Source organism: Notothenia coriiceps, unplaced genomic scaffold (assembly GCF_000735185.1).
Source record: "Notothenia coriiceps isolate Sejong01 unplaced genomic scaffold, NC01 NC01_scaffold00000339, whole genome shotgun sequence".
In the NCBI taxonomy this organism is placed as follows: Eukaryota; Metazoa; Chordata; class Actinopteri; order Perciformes; family Nototheniidae; genus Notothenia; species Notothenia coriiceps.
Genome location: NW_011333040.1, coordinates 11,938,516 through 11,943,266, shown reverse-complemented (window position 1 = coordinate 11,943,266; position 4,751 = coordinate 11,938,516). Strand labels below are relative to the sequence as shown.

At 42.0% G+C, this 4,751-nt stretch overlaps 1 protein-coding gene across 2 annotated transcripts in view; it reads left to right on the top strand.

The window, feature by feature from the left end:
- The window catches only part of LOC104945931 (T cell immune regulator 1, ATPase H+ transporting V0 subunit a3), a 14,408-nt gene that overhangs the window by 2,920 nt on the left and 6,737 nt on the right, over positions 1–4,751 (top strand). The window lies entirely within an intron of this gene.

Sequence of the window (4,751 nt, the reverse complement as noted above, 5' to 3'; positions counted from 1 at the left end):
GGCAGTAACTACTACTCTAACGCATTATTTTTTAAATTCAGTAACTCAGTTACCGTTACTACATGGTGCGTTACTCCATTATTTTTTTTATATAGTCTCGGCTCCCAGACGTTGGTGAGTGGCGCCAACAGTGAGGCGAACAGTGATGAGAACTGTACTTAAGTACAGTACTTGAGTAAATGTACTTAGATACTTCCTGTGTCACATGCGGAGAGGCGGAGACACGCTGTGGGCGGTTTGTGTTTACTAACAAGACTATCATGGCGGCAGCGGAGCTCAAGCCGAGTTTCTCCGCCTGGAGATTTTTATGTATGTGTCACATCAGGTGTGACTGTGCCTTTAAGATGGCACCGGGAGTTTTGGGATGTGTGAACCGGATACAGTTGTGTTGTTGTGGTGTTCAATAAACGGTCAACCTAAATGTCGTAGTCCATAGTCTTATATATACAACAGAGATATTCTCACTATTTCACTTTTGTCGAGCACAAAGAAAATAACGTTTAAGTTAAATGTAAGTTGTGTCTTGGCGGGTCAAAGATCCTATCTACTGCCCAAAACAGCAATTCAAATCTGTTGAAACATCTGCAGAAACAACATGCTAGTAGCCTAGCTAAGACCACAGACCCAGACTCATCCGACGCCACTCCACCTCCACCTAAGCAACAGCGGCTGGATTTTAACAGAGGGACTGCTAGCCAGGGAAAAGTTGCACGGTATGTTGTAGAACACATGCAGACTATTTTGATTATTTCTATTGCTATTTCTTGATCAACAGATTGTATTATTCTCCAATGCAATAACAGTACTGAAATGAAGGCTATAAGGGCATTAATGGGAGCCCTTTTTTTAAGTAACTAATGCGTTACTGTTCACACTGGTGTAAGTAGTCAGTAAAGTAACTGAGTTACTTTTGAAATGAAGTAACTAGTAATGGTAACTAGTTACTGGTTTTCAGTAACTAGCACAACACTGTTTATTAGTAACTGACTGTATTACCCGGATGCCTCAGCATAAAGGAAGCTTCCTGTGCCCCAGGGTTGTTTGTGCTGGCTCCAACATAAACTAATAAAGTTCATCAGCTCGATATAGTGTCTGTGTGCGTACATGTGTGTGCATTTGTGTGTAGATTATTGTGTGCAAGTGTATGTAGGTGTCTCTGTGAATTTGTGTGTATAGGTTTCTGTGTGCATTTGTTTGCGAGTGTGCATCTGTGTGTTCAGTCTGTACAGGAGAGTGTGTATGGCCTTAACCTATGTACTCAATCCCAACATGAAAGTTGATAAAAGAAGGCCCTCTGCTGGACACTGTTTGTTAACCCTGGTTCTATGAAACCGCACACACAAACACACACACACACACAAATACACACACACACAAATACACACACACACACATCTCTGTACATTTATGAATTTACATCTAAGGCATTTAAATACAAGTGATTTATTTTTATTTTATTTCATTAAGCTCTCATTCTCAAGAAGACATGTTGAACAGCAATACAACAAAAAGTTACAGACAAGGACAAAAGTAAACTCAAGGCAGGTGGCCCTTGCTTCAGTCAGGTTGAAGCATCCCGTTTATGCCCAGTCTGGACACACCTCATGCTATTATTGTGAATATTTTGTTGTTCCTTCTTTCAGTTCAAGTATGGTGCAATGACTTGATTTACTTCAAAGGGTCAGAATATCAAAACACTGCAGTGAATGTCATTTCTTTGTTACAAATATTGACCTGGCTCCTTTACTCTCAGTGAAAGGTTTGACCCTTTGCTAAAATGCTTCTGTCCTTACTCACCCGAAGGCTTGGCACTTAAAGCCTTGGTTTACTTACAGCAAACTGAAGTTGAAGTTGCAGCTTTGCACATACTGCACTGCGTGAGGTTTTCCCAGAGCACTAAATGACCTACATAATCTGGTTGGTTGTGCGAGAGGCTTAATTAACATTCCCTGAGTGTTTACAGTCAATTATTCAACACAGTGGCTTTCTGTGGGAGCTACTCATTACTCTAATGCTGTCACAGAGGGAACAAATCCTCTCTTTAAGGGAAAGGAATCCCAAGGGAAAAGATCTTTGAATGTCATTTGAAAAGCATGTAAATCTGTATGATATCTGCTAATCCTGAAAAATCATTTGGGTAAAAGTAGAAAGAGAAAGTGACCCCGTTCAGTGCTATGGTTCAGTTCCTCGCAGCTGGTCACAATGTGCGCAGCCAAGCTGTGAGATGTGGGCTTGAGTGTAAAGCCCACGTACATATACAGAAAGCCCGGTTCCTACACTGCTGAGGATAAACAACACCCCCGCCAAGCTTTACAATTCAATAAGTGCATGCATGTTTCAGCATCATTGTGCATATCCGCTGGTTTGATATGAAACAAACCAAGTGCCTCCCTGCCCACATGCATGCATGCACACCATACAGACACACTCACAAGGCACATAGTCTATGGGTACACACAGATAAACACATTCAAACCCTCCCAGCATTAAACAAGCTGCCAAGCAAACTTGTAATTACAGCTCATTCTCAGATGCTCCTACTTCCTTTTTTACACATTCTCTCTATTTTCTCTTCCTGTTGAGTCTTCTGTTTGACCGCAGGCTGTGTTGCATGTGGCTGAGGAGACGCCATGAGGCAGGATTTACATCTGGACATTAACATTCCTGACAATTTGCTCTGGTTACTGTGAAGGACCTGCTCAGTAAACGTCTGGGGTGATTTGTAAACGACAGAGGAGACCAAGTTCTTACAACGTGGGTGAAGGCAGATCCACGATCAGCCTGCCTCTACAGAGATGAGCAGAGCCTGCACATGGATGTGAGACAGGAGCTTCCTCATGTAAGATAGTCCCAGTGACAGATGCAGCAATGTTTTGAGTGGTTGGGATAAGCAGGGGTTCAGTCTGCACATGATCAGCTGCTCTTGTGGCTTTGCTGTTGTTTGCTATGGAGAGAGCAGTCTGGCCTGTTTAGCATGCAAATCACAAATACACAACACAGAAGATTACGTAGAGGCAGGGCACAAACAACCTGAGGAAGGCTGTTTTTGCCGCTACATTTGGGTTCTTCACTCAGCTCAATTCTACATGACCAGCTCTGTTTATCTTTTAAGAATTTCACAATGAAAAATACATCTGGTGGTTATTAATCAGATTTATTTTGTAGGGCCTTCGACCTTTCTTTTTATTTTAAAAACCCTTCATTTTTCAATCAACAAATACCGTATAACCCACACAAATATATAGTAACCGAAAAATAAGAAAAGAGGGCAAAAATAAAGAACGACACTACTCCGCATTTACAGTCTTTCTTTTTCCTTGTATACAGTCTATTTTTCCAGCGTTGTTCACAGGTCCCTGCTTTAGTCCTTCCAGGGGTGTCAAACTCAAATACACAGTGGGCCAAAAAAATTAAATGGGTACTAGTCGAGGGCCGGACTGGTTCAATGTTTACTGCAGAACTTATTTAAATGAACTTATTGCACATATTAAACCTGGAACTAACAAAGCTTAAATGATTGCCTATAAAAACAACATTACACATTAAATAATCAGTTGCATTCATTTCTTATGGCTCTATCTGCAGCTTTTCCAGAATCATTTCTTATGATTACATTTTTCTACAGGCCAACAACAGCTTCAAAAAAACTATTCCCCTCAAAGACAAAACCAAACATGCCCTGTTGTCTAAAGAAAGAAAGTGCAGAAGGAAACATCCTTGTAAACTCAGTTTGCTGCTCTGTGATGCTAGTTCAAGCAGATACTTGGCATCTCATCTTGGGTGCAAGGTCATCAATGTTTGGGGTCAGGCTCTGAGCCGAGGAAACCCTCAGGATTGAGTGAAGGTGTGCGTGCAATTCATTGTTCGTTGGTATCACACAAATGATGTCCACGATCGGTCATTGCACAATCGATTGCACAATCGAACGTGAAACTACGTTACATGGTGTTGTCACGAGGGTTGCTTTAGAATGTAGAATTAGTGTCATACTGCGAAATATATATTTAGGTTCAAGTTGATGTACCATGTTGTTACATATACTTAATACATTGTTTGGCGAAACGAAATTAGCCTCAGAGGCAGAGAGGAAATCACACCTGGCAGGAGGGTAGTACAGCACAACCTCTCCTGCCTCTATCACCTCCCACCGACCAAAGCCGCCCAGTTGCAGTTGGGTTCCACACAACCATAAGGGTTTGTTTTGGTTGTGTTCGAAGTAATCCTTTAACGTCTTGGGTTGTCGATTATTCGTCCGCGAGGGTATGGGTGTCCTATTGGGTCCCGCCTTAACCAAGTCTTATAGGGTAAAGGTAATTTTATTGGGGGTTATTTAATTGTTTGTCCTAAGTTGGATCACCAACCCAACTGTTTTTTTGGGTTGTAAAAATGTCTCACACCTCTCCTCCTGTCGTAGAAAAAAGAAAAAATTTTAGGACTACAATTCCATTTTTCGGTCGCACGCAAAAAGAGCTACTTTCCACTTTCTCACGACTGACCCTGCCATGATCTGATGCCGAGCTCTACCGACCTGACAACAATCTTAGTGCTTTGTCCACCCCTGAACTGTGCATTGTTCCTTAAACTGAACAGACACGTAGCTCTTTCTAATGTGAATACCACTATTCTGTCGCGAGGACAAGACTTCCGTGTACGACAGTTTGAACTTCCGGCCCCCGGGTTTAGTCCGTGGAAACCACCTAAATTAAAGCCCGCGCGTCCTATTAAAGATTAATGATAATCTAGACCGCGGG